Source organism: Phyllostomus hastatus, unplaced genomic scaffold, assembly GCF_019186645.2.
Source record: "Phyllostomus hastatus isolate PE091 unplaced genomic scaffold, TTU_PhHast_1.1 phas_scaffold_12, whole genome shotgun sequence".
NCBI lineage: Eukaryota > Metazoa > Chordata > Mammalia > Chiroptera > Phyllostomidae > Phyllostomus > Phyllostomus hastatus.
Genome location: NW_025334007.1, coordinates 18,796,474 through 18,816,984, shown reverse-complemented (window position 1 = coordinate 18,816,984; position 20,511 = coordinate 18,796,474). Strand labels below are relative to the sequence as shown.

Below are 20,511 nucleotides of genomic sequence, written 5' to 3'. Positions count from 1 at the left end.
GAATCTATGCTAATCATGTCCCACCAGACTCTGCTGGATTAGTATGTAAATTGGTAAACTCTGTTCTGAAATTGCCCTACCAGCTGAGGTCTAATTACTGACTAGACATAACAAATAATAATGGGATTTGTATTTTAGGATGTTTAATTATGGAAATAGGAGTCTGGAAAAAAATATCAGTTGTATTGCACTGAAAGATACTTCACAATGTTTTAATCAAAGGTTTATGAAATTTTACACCTTTAATAAGAGCATCACGAGCTAGGATGGAAGGGGGATCCTTCCTGAGATCTAGCATTTGCGATGAGAGACCAAAATCACAATGATTAATTCGCTGCTTGAGTGATTTCCTGAAGCTTCTCAAAGACCAATTGTTTCACTGCTGATATACAGCATCTTGTGAGCATTTAGTTCTAGCACCAAAAGAACTGGAACGCATCCATGAAGAATAACCAAGATACGGTAGATTTAACTCAACGACTCCATAGCATGCATTCAAATGGAATCAAAAGCAACAGACCAACAATATTTGTGCAGAAAGTAAGCCACTAAAATAGTTTTTCTTCGTCAAAAGTATTCTACGATATTGAAATCATTACATTTATACATCAGAAAATGGTTCCTCTCATTGCAAAGGTAGAGTTTACTTCATGGTTTTAGAGGAAATCATTCACGGAATACGTATCTTGGAACAGAAACTTCTTCGCAACCTTTTATTGCATCAGTCTGCGACCCGCGCTTTCCACAAAGGAACTAACGTAGGAAGAGTTACAAACAGTGTTTTGGACAGAGTTGTAATAGCTGCCTATGTTTGCTCACCATATTGCTATTTCTCACATCATTTTAAAGGCATATGGGTGATCATTAAATCTTTATTAGGGTTTACATCATAAAATAAATTATTCATGTCGTTCTGATACATACTGCTCTTTACAGCCCTTCTGTCCGCACTTGGCCATACAAAGTCATTTGCATATCATTTTAGTTTTAATTTAGGACAGTCTTATTCCAAAAATACAAGGCTGAAAAGCCTATTATGTCCCAATTATGTGCCAATTTCCCACACTTTTTGGGGGTCCATACAGAGCATCACTAATGAGGGAAAGCTCACATAATTAACCAAGATGGATGATTTCCTGTTACTTAAAGATTTAGAATGTTTGCACTTCCTGTTATGTAGCAAGAGGATAGGTATTATCCAATGAAACTCAGTGAGCAAGATTGTGTTTCCAGTTGCTTCAAGCCTCTCTATATTTGAAGTCACACATGTATATGGAAATTAAATTTGTTGATCACCTTAACTTGAATTGGTAGAAATAAAGCATTCACCTATGCTTGTGCCGCAGAACTGCAGGGAAGAGGAAGCCAGTATTAATGTGACCTGAGGGTATCTGAACAATGCAATGGGAATGCACGGAATGAAATAATTTTTCAGTCAAGGCTCGTGCTCTTTGTCCTTACAGATCTTATTGGCATATTGATAACTGGACTTATCTAGGTTTTAACTGGATTGTAGCTTCTTTCCTCATAGTCTCATAAATATAAAATGCATTAGGAGATGTTTGATTACCTGACGGTGGACGAAAAATCTGAATAAACTTTCCCTTTCAATATGATACTGAGTTCTCACCTTTAAACACTGCTATTAAGCTTCTATGACATCTTCCTGTAGACAACACATCACTAATATCATTATTTAAAATGCAATTTCCCAATACCTAGAGGCACCTGTATGTATTACTTACTTCTAAAACTAATCGTAACCTACTCTTAGCATTGAACCCAGGGTCAGATACTCTGGGATGATACTCGTAGCGCTGTTCCCTTCTTGTCATGAGTTTTGGGAGCAGTCAACGTGGGGTTAGAACACTCGGAAGGTTCACCAAAAGTGTTTTTGCCAACATGTATGTAAGCAGAGTGTAAGCCTGAACAGATGTTGTCTTGAGTGTAAATCTCTCAGCCATTAGCTAACAAGCTATTTTTCAGAATTCTCATACTTTTGGGAATTCTCACTTTGAATCAAATTATACAATTTCACAGTTATCCTTTCAATAAATGGGCTTTGATATGCTCTTTCATTAAAGCAAACTGCAGATTATCTGATAAATAAGAGTACTGACCCCAAAATATGCCTAACTTTGGTCATGAGGATATAGCCGAACTCTCGTAGTTTGCTGTTCCAAATGGAGAAATTAGTCCTTCTTCAGCAGTCCTGAGCACCCATTTTAGCTCAGTAGGTTGCAGGGCATGTGAGCAAGTCTTCCAGGGTAAGGGGCAAAAGGCAGAAGTTCAAGTCTGGCTGTGTCACTCTGTGAGAGTTTCCTTCCTCCATTGTAAAGAGGACCGTTCCTAACTGAAATTGCCAGGGACACATGAAATAAAATGTGTACCCAACACCCAGTGAATACCAAACAATTGTTTGTTAAATAAACATCCAGCAGAAAAGGCTAAACACATGTAAATTTTTCTGTTTTGTAAATTAAGGAGCAATATTAAGAGGTAAGTTCTCATGTCTTTGGGGTAATCTATCAATAAAAGAAAAAAAGCATACCACACTCCTACCAAAAATATCTCTTGGTATTTGTTACCTAATGATTACTATATATATATATATATATTAATTTCAAGAGTTCATAGGCACTTGGTCTATAATTTCATATTATAAATTACAAAGATTATTGAATAGTTTAAAGAAGATAAAAAGAGATGCAAAAAGATGTTTACATATATCTTTCTAGGCAAGGATGTTTTTTTAAAGACCACCTACACTGGAACTCAAATCTTCAGACACACAGGACTGCTCCACCCAACAGACTGGTCCATAATAATAATAACAAAGAGCAACCGTATCAAGGTATGAGAATCTTAACAATGTAAACATCATTTTAGGGTTCCTGAAGCGTTTAAAAATTTTATTTAAAGATGGTTCTGTCCAGCTGGCACAATGAACCTACATCCTTTAGACACACACATTCAGAGTGATAAATGAGACCTTGGGGTTCAGATTTCACTCTGTGGATCCTCAAGTTGTGACCTTGGGCAAGTTCCTTAACTTAATTATTCTGCCTTGATTTCTCCATTTATAAGGCTTCAAATCTCATTCTAGTAAGGATTAAATGGGAGGATGTGTCGAAAGTGCATAGCGCATTGAGTCATTTGATGAATGCTTATAACACCCCTGCATCCGATCAGCTTGACCTCATTGCCTTGCTCTTTTTCACTTCCTTTTAGAAAAGGACTACATCCTTAGTGCAGATTTATCCAGAGGGCCTGGGAACCATTTTTGGTTTTGATTATCTATTTTTTATGATTGCAATATGGTTTTCTCCATGTGGTTATAAATTCTTAGAAAGCAGTGAAATAAGATCTTTCCGTAATTGTGTTCTTATGCCCAGTCAAGAACCCCATACAAATGTTTTATTTTATCATAGATTTCATTCTCCTGATGGCCAGGAGTCTGCAGGAATTTGCCTCAGAAAACTTCACAGTTCATCTTGATCGCAGCAACTATTATCCCTGTTGCACTCACGTGGAAATGTACGGATGCTTGTTCTCATACTAAATATCGCATAAAATCATAATTAAGCAAGGCAGTAGAGTGTAACTATTAAAACCATGGATCCTGGGGTCAGGCTACTTGTCTTCAAATCCCTTCCCTCTGCTTGTAAACTGCTCAAACTTGAGCAAATCATAGAACCTCTTTTTCTGTATTTCTTCATCTGAAAAATGGGATGATAATGATACGAATATGTACGTAAGAGAGTTGGTATAAAGATTAAATGTACTTGGAATAAGATAAATATTATAAATAGGAGTCATATTAGTATTGGGTGGCTTCGCAGCTGGCTTTTGAGCTACGAGAGTGAAGAGGTGTTCCTGGCCACCATTATCGCCCCAGATCCTGGCGCAGTGCATCTCCATCACCCTCAGTTACCCATCCTCTCTACCTCCCCACTATCACCCGAGTTATTCAAGTCACAGACTTCTTCCTTTCAGCTGTCCTGCCAGTGTACTCTTTTTAGTATCTCCCAAACTCTTCCCTGCCCCTTCTTCTACAGACACTGTCACAAGTCGTGTGTACAACTTCTCTCTCCTATATTGTAGTTGGTGTCCTAGTTGTGCCTCCATTTCCATAGGGTCCCCTCTGTAAGCTTTCTAACATGGAAATCTGATTATTTACTTCACCTCTCCGCTTGAAATCTTTCATGGCTTCCCATTACCTACAAGATCATGGAATAAATAAAAATCATGTAGCTCTGAAGAAATATATTCACAGGTGTAGTAGTCAAAATAATAACCCCCCAAAGATGTCCGTGTTCTCTTTCTCCAAATCTGTGAATACGGCAATAAGTGCTTTGCAGGTGGGATTAAGAATTTTGGGCCCTGGCTGGTGTGGCTCAGTGGATTGAGCACGGGCTGTGAACCAAAGGGTCGCTGGTTTGATTCCCAGTCATGCAACATGCCTGGGTTGCAGGCCAGGTCCACAGCGGGGACCACGTGAGAGACAACCACGCATTGATGTTTCTCTCCCTCTTTCTCCCTCCCTTCCCCTCTCTCTAAAAAGAAGGAAATAAAATCTTTTTAAAATAAATAAATCATTACAAATTTTGGGGGTCCTGGCTGATGCGGCTCAGTGGACTGCATGCAGGCCTGTGAACCAAAGGGTCACTGATTCAATTCCCAGTCAGGGCACATGCCTGGGTTGCAGGCCAGCTCCCCAGTAGGGGGCGTGCGGGAGGCAACCACACATTGATGTTTCTCTTCCTCTTTTTCTTCCTTCCTTTTCCTCTCTCTAAAGATAAATAAGTAAGATCTTTTAAAAAAGAAGTTTGTGATAGAAAGCTTTCCTTGGATTAGCCTGGTGGAACCAGTGTAATCACAGTGGTCACTGTAAGGGACAAAGAATCAGCAGGGGCAGATTCAGAAAAGACACGACTCAGAAAGCAGAATTCAGAGTGACGCGGGGCCACGAGCTAAGGAATGCAGGCGGCCTTTGGCAGCTGGAAAAGCAAGGAACAGATTCTCCCCTAGGCCTCCAGAAGGAACGCAGCCCTGCTGACACTTTGGTTTTAGACCCATTCTGGGCTTCGGACCACCAGCACCATAAGAAAATAAACTTGTGTTGTTTTAAGACACTAAATGTATGGTAACTTGTTACAGCAGTGATAGAAAACCAATGCACAAGGCAACTGGATTGATAGTGTTACCTAAATAAATGTGTTGAGGTCAATCAGTGACTATTCTATCAATGTGCTAGATTAATTCACTGATACCTATACAAGTCTTTTTTATTAATGGCATGCCATTGTTTGCTTTCTAAATTAATAGCTTTAGAAGGGGACCAGGGATGCATTTTCCAGTTATCTACAACCCCATCCTTTCTTCTACTTCCTTGCTGGAGGCAGGAAGTGAGGCTGAGAGGGGATGGAAACCCGCATCTCTATACAAATAGTGGAGGGGACCGGATTACATCCCAGCTTTCTCACAGACTGAGGTCCCTTACTAAGTATATGGTGAAAACCAGAGTAGGCATGGTCAAAAACCAAATTTAGCCCTGGCTGGCATAGCTCAGTGGATTGAGCGCAGGCTGCGAACCAGGCATTGCAGGTTCGATTCCCAGTCAGGGCACATGCCTGGGTTGCAGGCCATGACCCCCAGCAACTGCACATGGATGTCTCTCTGTCTCTCTGTCTCTCTGTCTCTCTCTCCCCCTTTCCTCTCTACAAATAAATAAAATCTTTAAAAAAAACAAATTTACTTCTCATTTCCCCTAACCAAGCACATCGAATATGCTACATTATTTTTTTCCAGTTTTATTGAGAAATAATTGCTACATATCACTCTGTAAGTTTAAGCTGTACAGCACTGTGGTTTAATTTACGTATATTTTGAAATGATTATCCAATAGGTTCAGTTAACATCTATCATCTCAGATAGATACAATATAAATAAAAGAACAAATATTGTCCTTGTGATAAAACTCTTAGAATTTAGTCTCTTTAACAACTTTCCTATGTATCATACAGCAGTGTTAGCTATAGTGTTGCGTTCTATATTTTCATGTAATGTGTTGTTTCTACCTTGACGTTTGAAAAGCATTTTTTATACATAAATATGTACAGCCTCTGTCCCATCCGTACTTACACCTTTTGGTTGTCAGCTCATAAAGGAAGTTAGGGAACAAGCTGAAATTGTCAAGGGAGATTGTCTGAAAGCAATAAGATAAGCTGCAGGGAATTGTCAGTTGATAGAGGATCTGGGAAGAAAGACCGGCTATTAAGAGAGCAATACAGAAGTGGCCACAAAGAGCAGGGGACAGATCTGGGGTTGCTATCTTAGTAGTCACATGACACGATTGCCTTCTTAAATTCTCTGAGCGTCAGTGTCTTCATCTTTAAAATGATCATTATAATATCTATTTTTGCAGCATTATTGGGGAAATGAAATGATAACACGCTGGTAAAGGGGCCAGGGCAGAGTCTGCTCCTGGGTGGATTCGGCAACCTTCCATTTTCTTCCTCATGATGTCCTTTTCCTATTGGTGCTAGTATAAACTATGTCCATCAGTATGATATTTCATTTAACAAAACAAAAAACATCTACCAGAAAAGTAATATATCAAGGCAAAATGGGAAAAAATGGTAATTTATAAGTTGTCAAGATTAACCCTGTTCCAACATTTTGGTTCCTATTTTCCCAACGTGTGTCATGGCCAGGCGAATTAGTGAGAAATCTTCCTTTTGAATTATTTAAATGTCCAGGGAAGATAATAACAAACAGCGTGTCTTGCACAATGTGAAAGGATTATTAATGAATGCAACTCCCAAGTTCTAAGTAGCCAGTAATACATTTTGAGGTATTATTAATTCAGAAGTATGAGCATTTTTGTTGTCGCTGAAACCACATTTGCAAGTGAACCACGTGGACATGCAAACAATTGTTAGAACAGCAAGAGTTGGTCTTTCCCCTTCTGGCCTTGACCGCCTCTGCTGGGAGCCCCACAAAAATAGGGTTTTCATCCCTAATAGCAAATGCTGGCTGCGCCAGCCAGGCACTCAATAAAAATATGCCAGGTGAAGGAGGATTTCACAAGGTAGTAGCAAAAAAATGACCAGCAAAACTATTTTAAAAGATCAACTTGGAAAGAAAATCAATTCTAATAAACTCGACGCTCTTGGGCTCAAATATTATGAAGGTAAATAGTCTTTGGAAATGGACCCAGCATGCAGCCCAAAATAGTAAATAGCATTGATCAAACCTGGAAAATCTCCCAAGCGTTCTCAGAGTTCACAGATAAATTGATTAACTGTTATCTCACATTCAGGACCTCCAAATTAACTGCCTGCATTTCATAAACAATTCCTAAAGGCAAAGATAAACTGTTGGGTTGAATTAGCATTTCAGTTGAGGAGGAATGGAAATTAAAATTGAAAGGGAACTGGGTTTCTTTTCTTTCTCCCCCCCCCCTTTTTTTTTTTTGCAAAGGATACCTCAAGCAAATAATTAGCTCATTTTAAAGAAAGAACATGTGTATTTTTCAGGTTATCATATTACTTATCCATGCAAAGAAACTATTTAAATAGTTACATACTTTTTTAAACCTACTATTTAGTAATGACTTAAATGCCACACATGTTCAATTTCTGAATATCTAATAATCAGGTTATTTTAAGACTGCAACATCAAATAGAAAAAATTCTATGGGCTTACTTTCCATTGAAGTGCAAGTTGCAGACCTAGGTAATTAGTTGGTGTTGAGTCATTGCACTTGATCATTATTTTTATTATGCAGATTTAACTGGAATAATAGTAGTGTATTACTGGGTATGTGTTAAGCTCAGAAACCAAACATCTATACCACTGGAACTCGGCATGAAGCAAGGCTTTTAGTTTTATTTTAATGACGAGGGAAAAAATGCAGGGAGTCAGCTACCTTAGGCAGCATACAAGACTTTCTCAGGGAAAAACAACCACAACAAAGATTGCTACTCCCTCCTGCGGGGTGGGGGAAGGGCAGGCAGGCTTTGCAGGAATTTGTTTTCTCAGCTTTGAGGACAAGCTTCTAGACCTGTCCGTCAGAGAAACAACAGCTGTCTGTCACTTACGTCTCCACACACACTCCAGCTCACAAAGACCTCAGTAGTTTGCTTGAGGGGTAATTTGCCTTAAACTGAATGAATATATCTCTAAACTATTCAGGCTCAAGTTTCCCAGAATATAATAAAATATTAAAAAAAAATATATATATATATAAAATCTCCACACAAATACCAAAGTCAGTTCTAAAAATAACAGAGTGGAAATAGGGAGTAAGAAGTAACGTTTGCCAAATAAGGTTGTGTGAGCCAGCTGATCCCTTGAAAATGCTCAAGGAGACAGGGGTACCTACTCTTTTTGACTGGCGGGGGCGCAGCGTGTTCCTCATTTGTCCTTTCTGATGAGAACAGTCACTGAGTAACAAAGAGAGAATCTAAAGTTCTTTATGGCTGACTACAAATTCTGTTTCGTGGGACTTCCCTTATGTCATGGTGTTCGGAACTTACTTTTGGGACTACCTGGTTTATCAGCGGTGGCTTTGGTGTACATAGCACTAGTTACAGAACAGGTAACGTATGTGATGGTAAATTCATTTTCACAGGAAACGAGACAATGTGGAATTTTCCAGAAAGGCTCCATTTTCTCCTACCTCCATGCAGTTGTCCCCCCAAACTAATCAAATTTAGATATACATGCTTTTCAAGGAAACCGAAATTTTGTCACTGGCCGCATTTGGGGATATTGATTTTAAGCTGGCTATTAAGAAATAAAAGACTCAGAAAGAACCTTTGACCCTCCCCCTTTCCTGCCCAAGAGGTTTAGACAGAAAAAAAAGGCTTTGGAAGGGACCTTTGGCTTAATCACCAGCAGTCTGTTTAGCTAGATACCCGTGTCCCATTGTTTCTGAGTCACCTAGCAAGGATTTTCCTGCTGTGTGTGTTCCGCCGTCCCTCAACTACCTGTAAATCGCCCATTCTCACTTCTGAAATCCAAGCTCTCACTCCCACTTTCTCCTTTATTCAAAAATGTTAGGTCTACCCAACGTTGCTTCATTGCCTTTGGAATTTTCATGCTTCTATGAATTCCCCTTGAGCACGTAATAAAATTTTGATTTTTTTCCTGTTCATGTGTCTCCGTTAATTTGATGATTAGCGCAACTAGAAGGTCCTAGAAGGTAGACATAAAAGTATTATTTTTTTTAGCCCTCGCACTTTATATACGATGACCCTTTAAATAATCGTATGCCTATGTGGGTTATAGTTTCTGCGTGTGCGTATGTTTGAACTTAGTTGCTCAAAAGTGATGCTAATCAAGTTTGGGAAAAGTAACACCATGCTATGGCTAGCAGCCCCTTTACGCAGGAAAAGCACCTTTCTCATACATTAGGCAGGGACAAGGCAGAATGTACTGAGAATCACTCACCAATTTCCCTTCCTTCTAACACCAGCACTTTACTAAAGCAATTGCAGTAGCATCCCAGAGCAGTAGTAAAAAGGAGCCTTACCAGTTTCTCCCACCACAGACGAAAGCAAACAAGCCCCAGCTGCTCTAGGCCAGGTAACTGGGTCTCTTAGACTCACTTCAATGAGGGGACCACGAAAGGAGTCTTCCTTCCCTCGGCTTGCTCTCTCCCCAGCAACCTCTTCCGGGCGTTTGCTCACAAAGCACTCTCCTGCACTGCAATCCCCTCGCAGGGAGAACCGGCACACACACCAAATGACTTCTGCAGAAGCGCCCCTCCTGGGGAGCTGGAGGGGCGGGGGAGGGGTGTTTGCTGGCATCCATTCCTTCAGGCCAACGCTCCGAGAGGCGTCGACTCAGCCCTCTGGCCCTCAGTGACGAGGCACAGAGCCCCAAGCCTGGGAACAGGGGTGATCCCTGGCCAGGCATGGGGATGAGCACTTGGCCTTTGTCTCCCCTAAATGCCAGTCGGTGTGTCTGAGGGATGGGAAGGCCGGCTCGGCTGAAACTTCAGCGGAGTTCTGTGCCCCTTTCCGATGCTGCCTCCCAGAAGAGAACAATTTGCCCAGTGCTTCAAAGGCCCTGGACCATTTAGAGCCACTGTTTGGTTTTCAGATTTTCCCCAAACTGAAAATTAACGGAAAACATCAAGAAAAAGCAGAATATTAAATTTGAAAACATGTCTCTGTGTGTTCCATCAAAGACACTGAAAATGGTTGTTGTTATACAAATTCAGTTTTCAAAAAATCATGTTTTGGGGATATTCAATCAAAGAAAATTGCTAAGTTGTAAGGCATGATCTTTTTTCAGATCTAAAGTTTACCTTATCTTCCCAGCTGACAGGGGTTCATCCTTGTATTTCACAACGATATTCACACCTTATACATCCAAATCCCATTCTAACTGAAGACAAATACCTTGGTATATTCCAGATATGCCAGAGTTAACGTGGAAATGCCCCTCTCCACGCAAGTTGTTTAAAACAAGGCTTACCTGTGGATTATATCACCTAAAACCTCGAAGGGAACACATCAAAGAGGAGACAAGCAGATGGATGGCACAGTTCTAGATTTTGCCTTGGAGTCGTTATTTGTAAGGAGACGCCATCGGGCTTCTGCCTGTGTGCGGCAGGCAGCGTGCCGTGCGAGCCTCTGAAACAAAATAAATTGGCTTCACACCACCAGCTCCACTACATGCTGACACTTCAGAATGCCCAAGATGGGGCATGCTGCCTTTTTCTGCAGTGACCCTGCAGAGAATCAGAGGTGACGGTTTGATGGATGAGTTTCCCAAGAGACAATGCAATCTGTGACATCATGGGTCTGGCTGCACCCCCTAGCCCAGGCCCCAGCCGGCCTCTCCTCTCTTGAAAGGAAATTGCCTGTTGGGTGACAATGCCATCTCAATAACAAAAATGAGCCCGGGGTACAGAGCAAATGCTCTCTAACTTACATATCCCTCTTAACTTCAATTTTCTGACCACCCTTGGCTGGGGGGATGGAAGTAGGGTGAGGTATGAATCTACTGGGCGGAGAATTCAGACCAGACCAAACAAAAGTGAAGATCTCAATATGCTAAAAGTTTACCACCTGACAGCAAAACTGTCATCGCAAAAAAAAAAAAAAAGATCAGTTTGGTTTTTTAAACACCTACACAATGATACTGATGTCTTTGTTACTTGCAGTAACTTGCAAAAAGTGTAAAAGTTTAAGAACTTTTACAATGAAATTATATGTAAGCAATTGCAAAGATATTTAAAGTACATCTATACTTTCAGACTTAAGTGTAACTCATTCAATATCACATTTTTATTGATTATAAAAGTTTCCCTCTTTTCATTATCAAGTAATACACAGCTTTTGAATTAACCATGGCCATTTTGCTTTATTCTGTGTCTTAGTTGTTTTCTGTACCAGTATGGACCACTAGCCTTAATATTTAAAATAATAGTTGGTTAATTCGTTTGAACTTCTAATACAAACTTACTTGCAAATAAAACCTCTAATATCTTTATAGCTCTCATCTTTTCACTTATTTATTTATTTTTATCCATTAATTTTTTTTCGAGAGGGGAAGGGAGGGAGAAAGAGAGGGAGAGAAACAGCAATGTGTGATTGCCTCTCATGTGACCCCCACTGGGGACCTGTCCCACAACCCAGGCATGTGCCCTGACTGGGAATCGAACCTGCGACACTTTGGTTCACAGCCCGCGCTCAATCCACTGAGCTATGCCAGCCAGAGCTCATTTATTTAAATATCAGATGTTCGGTATAAGGAGAATAAGAAATCTAGACACTATCTCATCTCTATCATTTCTATCTATCTATCTATCTATCTATCTATCTATCTATTTATCTATGTATCTATCATTGATAAGCCTATCTACATAAAAATAAAAAACTTTTACATCACAAAAAACTGCATAAGCGAAGTCAAAAAAATTGATGAAAAAGGGACCAAGGGCCCATCTCCTTCATGTTTAACTAATGCCTACAATGTGAAAAGAGAAAAAAAGACGACCACCTAAAGGAAAAAATAAGCAATGGTTCAGAAACAGCGGACATCTGACATTGCTTTCTGCAGTCACATGGTACTTTGCTGGGTAGACATGCTACCGATTAACCGGTCTTCTGCAGGGCGTTTCTGTGGTTTCCAGGATTTTGCTCGAATGTGTGACATTTTATGCTTGGGACGGTGATTCTGTGGAACGTATGCCTAGAGGCGCTGCTCCTGTTATCTAGTGCTCTGTTGCAAACCACCTGCATGCTGAGTGGACTAATACAAGTCACATGCATTTTGCTTATAAATCTGTGATGTTTGGAAGGGTTCAGCAACCAACGACTGCCACCTCTGTTCTACTTGGCTCCAGCTGCTGTGGCTTCAAGGCTGGAGGGTGTGGTCATCTGAAGACTTGCTCGTCACAAGGGTAGCAGTTGATGCTGGCTGTTGGCTGTTGGCTACAACACCTACACACGGCCCCTCCTATGTGGCCTGGGCTGCCTCACAACATGGTGGCTAGGTTCCAAGGGCGAGTGTCCCAAGAGAGGGCTAGGCAGAAACTATGTCACCTGTTAAGATCTGTCATAGAGCCCTGGCTGGCGTAGCTCAGTGGATGGAGCGCGGGCTGTGAACCAAAGCGTCCCAGGTTCAATTCCCAGTCAGGGTACATGCCTGGGTTGCAGGCCACGGCCCCCAGCAACCACACATGGATGTTTCTCGCTCTCTCTTTCTCCCTCCCTTCCCTCTTAAAAATAAGACAGCGAATGTTGAGTTGACAAAATAGAAATAACACTGGCATGTAATAGATTCTCAACGCTTGTCCAATAAACCTTCCTATAGAAATGAATTATGTGTTATGTTTGTGTTTATATTAGAAAGATTCTAAGAGAAGCTACATCAGAATGTGAACATGGGTTATATTTCTATGATAGGATTACAGTTTAACTTTTTTAAGATAGTGAGTTTATAATATTCTTGTAATGAATGTTCATAGAAAATTAAAAGATATTTCCAAATGAACCTCAGAGGACAATAATCTAAGTTGATTGTCAGAAAGGTTGACCTAATTTTTTTTTTAGATAATTGAAAGCTAATTAGACTGCTCCATGGCAAAGTACCTTTTCTTTTTTCTGCTTATTGGAAGAATTTGTTGTTTAGCTATATGTAAGAATTTAATTGATATAAAGTATTTAAGTATTTAAAGGCTATAAAAATAACTTTCCTTTTAATTTGTAACAAAAAGCACCAGAATATATTTTAATATAAAAATATTTAGTTCAATTCCCAGTCAGGGCACATGCCTGGGTTGCAGGCCACGGACCCCAGCAACCGCACATTGATGTTTCTCTCTCTCTCTCTCTTTCTCCCTCCCTTCCCTCTCTAAAAATAAATAAATAAAATCTTTTAAAAATATTTAAAAAATAAGATATTTCTTTTTTAACAAATATTTTATTTATTTATTTTTAGAGAGAGGGGAAGGGAGGGAGAAAGAGAGGAAGAGAAACATCAATGTGTGAGAGATACGTGTATTGGCTGTCTCTTGCACGCCCCCAAATGGGGACCTGGCCCACAACACAGGCATGTGCCCTGCCTGGGAATCGAACCAGCAACCTTTCAGTTTGCAGGCCAGCACTCAGTCCACTGAGCCACACCAGCCAGGGCAAGATATTTCATTAAAGTAAATATAATTTGTATTCAAATTAGTCATGGGTGGGGATAATAATAATATTCACATTTTTCTTTTTTATTAAATTTATTAGGGTGACATTGGTTCAAAAACCATTTTGGTTTCAAGTGTACAACTCAACAAATCATCATTTGAACACTGCGTCGTGTGTTCATCATCCAAAGAAAAGTCTTTCCCATCCCCATTTATCCCCCTTTGCCCACCTCCAATCACTGAATTAGTAGGATATAGTTCAATGGGGACCAGGATATCAGAACAGAAAAATTATGGTGTGCATGTAATACACTGTGCTACACTATCTCTAACTTTTTCCTGAACATTTATATTTTTAAAAACATATGAAATACAACTTATTTTTGGAAGCAAACTTGCTAACTTCTCACAACAGAAATGCTTTGAAAGTGCTGTTCAACCAAGATTTGAGAAATGATACATGGACAAATTTGAATGTAGAATTTCCTCTTGTGATAAGAGCAATAGTCGGCGGTGTCAAATTTGGGTTACTGGATGAAGCTGGATTAGACAATCCTGATATAATTAGGGTCATTTGTGTCCCATTAGGAGGATATAATTTTAAGTAAATTTAAAAACTGGTTTAACAGTCATCAGCTTTTAGAAAATTTTGTCATGTTTATATTCAACTGTAGAGATTTCCTTTTACTTGACCCCAACTGAAATCTCTAACACTTTATGCTAGAGCTTTTCTTTCAGCTCTTGAAAGATCACTCTTTGAAAAGAATGCATGGATGAACTAAGCCCTGACTCAAAAGGAGTTTCATTGTCAACTCTTAATGACAAAATCATTAACATCCTGAATAAATACAGTTCCTCTTGTTTCTGGAAGCTCTTGGTGTCTGGCCCTCCTCTTTGGAATTGGATCATTATTCACTTGAATCACGGACACACATGCACATACACACACGTAAACTTTATTCATCCAAAGAGTTGACTGTCAAAGTCCAGCCTTTTTGAAGGCCAGGGTATTTCTGCAGAGAAAGAACCATACTTCCTCCTTCTAAAAAGATTTTCTCGTTTGTAAGTACACTGATTTAAATAAAAAAAATGCTCAATGTATAAATTTTGATTTTTAAAAAATACCAAGGAAAAAAGCCATCTATAGTTAAAAACTGAAGTGATAACCACCATAACAGTTTGATACACAGATGCATAGATAGACAGATGATAGCTAGATGATAGAGATAACACTCAACTGAGTTCATATTGGATATGTACACATTTTTACATCATGTCTTTTTAAGTGTCATTGTTTTTGAATCTTTAACAACTTTATTCAGGTATGGTTTATATATCATAAAGTTTGTCCATTTTTAAAAAATTTTCTTATTTACTATTAGACAGAGGGGATGGAAGGAAGAAAGAGAGGGAGAGAAAGATCAGTGCGTGGCTGCCTCTTGTGCGCCCCCTACTGGGGACCCGGCCCACAACCCAGGCATGTGCCCTGACTGGAAATTGAACCAGCAGCCCTTTGGTTCACAGGCTGGTACTCAATCCACTGAGCCACACCAGCCAGGGCTAAAGTTTATCCATTTTAAATGACTTTTAGTAAGTTTGCCAAGTTCTGCAACCATCACCAGAATTCAGTTTTAGAATATTTCCATCACCTCAGTAAGACACCTGCGCTCATTGACAGTTTACCCCTGTTCCCATCCCCAGACCCAGGCAACTCATTCCTGTCTCTATAGATCTGTCTTTTGTGGACATTTCATAGAAACAGAATCATGCTATATGTGGGTTTTTGTGTGTGGTTTCTTTCACTAAAAAAATTGCTTTTGAGTATCATCCATGTACTAACACATGCCATTACTCCATAGTTTTTTATTGCTAAATAATATTTGTACTCTTCAAGAAACCTAGCACAAAAACACAGATGTAAAACCACTTCTTGGGGTCTTCATTTCTTTATAAAGACTCCTGTGTCATGGAAAAATTGTATTAAATAAATGTGTATGCTGTTGTCTTGTTTTTTAAAAGGATTTTACTTATTCATTTTTACAGAGAGGGGAAGGGAGGGAGAAAGAGGGAAAGAAATATCAATGTGTGGTTGCCTCTCATGCAGTCCCTACTGGGAACCTGGCCTGCAACCAAACATGTGCCCTGACTGGGAATCGAACTGATGATCCTTTGGTTTGCAGGCCAGCACTCAATCCACTGAACCACACTAGCCAGGGATGCTTTCCTGTTGCTACTATGAATTTTTTTACGCAGGCCCAGTGCTAAGAACTTAGAGGGGTAGAAGATAAAAATATTTCTCTAGAAAGCAGGCTGACTGTTTGGAAGGACGGTGGCAAGATCGAGCAAAAAAAGAGAAAAAAAAAAGGACTCTTGGACACTGACAGCAGTGCGGTGATGGCGGGGGAGGAGGGAATGGATGCAGGTGGAAGAGGATGTGCGGGGGATGAATGGTAATGGGAAAAATACAATACAAATAAGCTCTTAAAAAGATATGTCTCCTCTCTTACGAAAGTATTTATATCTGACTGAATTATTCCACAAATATATATTAAGTGTTAGGTGTTGTTCCACTGTCCGAGATGATGAGCTCACATTAACATACAGGAAGTGCGGAGCTGCTCCTGCCTTCCCGGGGGTTGTAGTCTACTTGGAAGAAAGACACTGAACTTGAGGGGATGGCGGAGTGAATGAGGACTATGGAATGGGAGGCGCAAATAGCATTAAAGCATGGGGCGGCCCTGGCTGGCATAGCTCAGTGGATTGAGCGCCTGCGCATTAAAGGGTTGCGGGTTTGATTCCCAAGCAGGCTACGTGCCTGGGTTGGGGGCCTGGCCTCCAGTGGGGGTTGCTTGAGAGTCAACCCCACATTGATGTTTCTCTCCGTCTCTTTCTCCTTCCCTTCCTCTCTCTCTAAAAATAAATAAGTAAAATATAAAAAAAGAAAAGCATGGGCCAGCAAAATAGAACCTTTTCTGTGGTTCTGCGTGCACCCTCTTGGACCTGCAGAGTTGGTATAATTGTTACTTTAGGCTGAAGGCATTCAAGATTCAACAGATGCAGACAGAAGTCTTCTCAGAGCTTCTGTTAAAAGCAGAAACTTCTGAGACATTAGGGCTGCCATAAATTCCCTCTTGAGGGTGGCTTCTACTCCAAGGAGAGAGACCAAGAGGAAACCTACCATAAACCCCCTCTCCAGGAGAGTTCAAGGTCACACACACACAAAATGGTAAGACTGCTCACACCTGCATAAGCACATCTTATCATAAGCTTTCTCAAATATCCCAATTGTTCTCCTAAAAACCCATTTCACTTTCCCTAAAGAAACCTATGTGTTCTTCCCCTAGAAGTCTTTCCTCTGCACTCCATTTTCCTGCTCAGTAAAGGTAGATAAGCCCCACATTCTAACTAAGCACCCCTTTGAGTGACTACTCATCACTGAGCACTCACATTGCACATGTCAATAAACTCTGTCTCTCGCTAATGTCTTTGGTCAGTTGAATTCCGTAAGTCTCCTATCATTAAACCTAAGAGGGTAAGAGTAACGGTTTTGCCTCCCTAACAGTTTTATCAGAAGAATCAGCGTCTGTGAAGAATACATAGGCATTCACCAGGTAGGGTGGGACGGATGGTGGAGAGTGTTCCAGGGAGACACTTGTACGAAGACCAAGAAATAAGAAACACTTAGAGCGATGGAGTTGAAAGAAGTTCATCAAGTGTAGAATGTGAATTTTACAAGGAAGAAAGAAGAAACAGACGGAAAGAGACAAATAAGCAGGGGTCGGGTTGTGCTGTCCAATATGACAGTCACCAGTTCCATGTGGTTATTGATCCCTTGAAAGGTAGCAAGTCTGAGATGAGCTATAAACGTAAAATTATACACCAGAGTTCAAAAACTCAGTAAGAAATAAGAATATAAAATCTCTCAATGATTTTTTAAAATGCCAATTATATGGCAAAATAATAATAATGTGGCTATACTGGGTTAAATAAAATATATTATTGCAATTAATATAATCTATTTTTTCTTTTACTGTTACTTTTGCTTTTAATTTTGCTACCTGAAAGGTCTTAATTATATATGTGCTTGCATTATACTCCTATTACACAGTGCTGCACTATACCAGGGAGGGCTTGGAAAGCTAGGTTAGGGTTTGTAGGACAATGATGTACCCAAAAATAACAATGACTGTATAAGTGGTCTCTATCAACAATTTCACCCAAATACATCCTAGCTAGTAATTGTATTGCCTGAAACAAATGGGAGCTGATCTTTCTCTACAATTGATCCACGTGTTTTTTTGAAAACAGTGTTTTAAGAATTCATTATCCCTGGCTGGCGTAGCTCAGTGGATTGAGCGCGGGCTTCGAACCAGGCATCGCAGGTTCGATTCCCAGTCGGGGCACATGCCTAGGTTGCCAGCCATGGCCCCCAGCAACCGCACATTGATGTTTCTCTCTCTCTCTCTCTCTCTCTCTCTCTCTCTCTCCCTCCCTTCCCTCTCTAAAAATAAATAAATAAAATCTTTAAAAAATACTTAAAAAAAAGAATTCATTACTAGAAGAATTCTCATCTAGCTTTACTTCCTTATACATTTGGCACCCCCTCCCTTCATTTCAAGAAACATAGGGTTCACAGACACCCCTAGGTTCCCACCATTTATCTCATTTGTAAAAGAATTGGGAGACTGGTGAGTCCATTTATTTCAGAAATCTGCCAGGTGGTTTTGCTTTTTCCGTTACAAATTCTGCTATTTCTTCCAAGAAACAGAAACAATGAGTTAACAGGGATACTCTCAGCGGGCGAGAATGCTGACTTTATTCTACAAAGGAGCACCGCCACCAGCTCTTAATGGGTCTCTAATGATCCATCCAAGGATCAACATTCAAAGGACTGGGTCCCAGACCACCTCATCAGGGGGCATTCCCTAAACTCAAACTAGAATCCAAACAAGACCAAAAGAAACAGAGAAAAATTTTAAAAGCTTGGAGCAGGGGAATTTGGAAATGAAGTTGTCGCTGTTACCAGGAGCTTTCAAAATAAGGCTAGAGAGGGAGAAGATATAAACAGGGCGCCCGTGTCCACTCAGTACTGATGACATTTTTTTTCCATGAAAAACCCACTTTAAGTAAAAAAAAAACAACAACCCCAGAACACCTCAAATAGCTTTACTGATGATTCAGCGTATTTGTTTAAGAGCACATGTAATTCCATTGGAGTTTATTCTTGTATATGGTGTAAGAAGGTGGTCTAGTTTCATTTTTTTGCATGTATCTGTCCAATATTCCTAACACCATTTATTGAATAGACTGTGTTTACCCCATTGTATGCTCTTGCTTCCTTTTTCAAATATTAACTGACCATAATAGAGTCGTGGTTTTATTTCAGGGCTCTGCATTCTGTCCTTGATGAGCAGAGGGAAAGGGGGGATAAATGATGGAAAGAGACGTGACTTGGGGTGATGAACACACAATACCACATACAGATGATGCATTATAAATTGTCCACCTGAAACCTATGTCATTCTATTAACCAATGTCATTCTAATACATTCAGTAAAAATAAGAACACACGAGACTGTCATGAATTGATCGAAGCCTTTGGTGTCTTTCTAAATATCTGGTGTTGTGTCTGCGAGGGTCCTGGGGAGGCAGTTTGTTTTTGGAGCCGTGGTCGGGAGGCGGCGGGTAGAGGCACACTGCTGTGTGGTGCACGGTGATGTGAAGCAGGTTTCTCCATCATGGCACTCGTGTGACATGTGGGGTTACTGTGGAGGCCGTCCTGTTCATTATGGGATGTTTAGCAGCATCCCTGGACCCTGCTCTCCAGATTCCAGCAGCACTCCCCACATGTCGGCTGTAACAACCAGAAATGCCTCCACATTTTGCCAAATGTCCCCTGAAGGGCAGAAATGCCTTCTTTTTCCTCCTGAGAAACAGTGATGCAATACCTTAAAGTACAGTATGTATAGATACCATTCACTTCAGATTATTGATGTGGTTTTTCCCAGTTGCTTCTTGCTCCTAGGTTCCATGATGCATACCTTGATACGTGTGTTTTTAAAATCTTTCTAACGAATTGGACAGTGATGGAAAGAACATATTTTCTGCTGAGCCATGACCCTGTCAGGCAGGCTGAGATTCTAGCTGTGGTCTGGAGGGCCCATTAACTGGGAAGAGGCTGGTCCCACATTGACATTCTGATGTGGTAAGTCCCGCCCCCATCCTCTGCGACCATCCAAGAGAAACAGAGAAGTGAGACAGACTCATCACACTAATTTGTGGTTCACCCTTGAATGAAATAACATGTAAACAATGGTCCATCTTAGTTTTTGAGTAACAAATCTCGTATTTAAATGCACAGCTTATAGCTTAACAAGTGCGTAATTCTGGACACAGAGCACACATTTGATAGTAAGGTAGACTGAATTTATACGGGTGTGCTATTCTGAATGTTTTACTAAGAATGATTCGGAAAGGTAATGGGGTACCATTTTATAGTGAGGGGATGAACATCCTGAGTGTCCCCACTTCTCACTTCTAAAATCATATACCCATCGAAGGGGATCAGAACATTCTATCCCAAAATATGCCAATTTGGCGTAGCGAGTAAGTTGAGCTGAAGGCAACTGAGAACCAGCAGGCACAGAAAAAGTTCTCTATTCTCCTCCATCACCAAAAGGCAGGCCATAAAACTTCCTTTGCGAAGGTGTCCCCCCCCACTCTGCCATATCAGGAACAGGAGACAGCTGTTATCACTGGAGACAGCACCGACTAAAACCTGCATCAACAAATCTCACTGAAATAACTGGTATCTTCCATCAGCATCGCGCACGTGTTTTCTCCCTCACATTTCA

General features: G+C 40.4%; 1 protein-coding gene across 3 annotated transcripts in view; it reads right to left on the bottom strand.

The window, feature by feature from the left end:
* Window positions 1-20,511, bottom strand: part of MID1 (midline 1) — a 395,135-nt gene that overhangs the window by 193,988 nt on the left and 180,636 nt on the right. Inside the window, exon 1 of one of the 3 annotated variants that reach the window (XM_045855997.1) lies at window positions 9,542-9,632. The exons of the other annotated variants lie outside the window; for them this stretch is intronic. The gene's annotated coding sequence lies outside the window, so the exon portion shown is untranslated. Of the gene's footprint in view, window positions 1-9,541; window positions 9,633-20,511 lie in introns of those variants that run through there. 3 annotated transcript variants of the gene reach the window in all.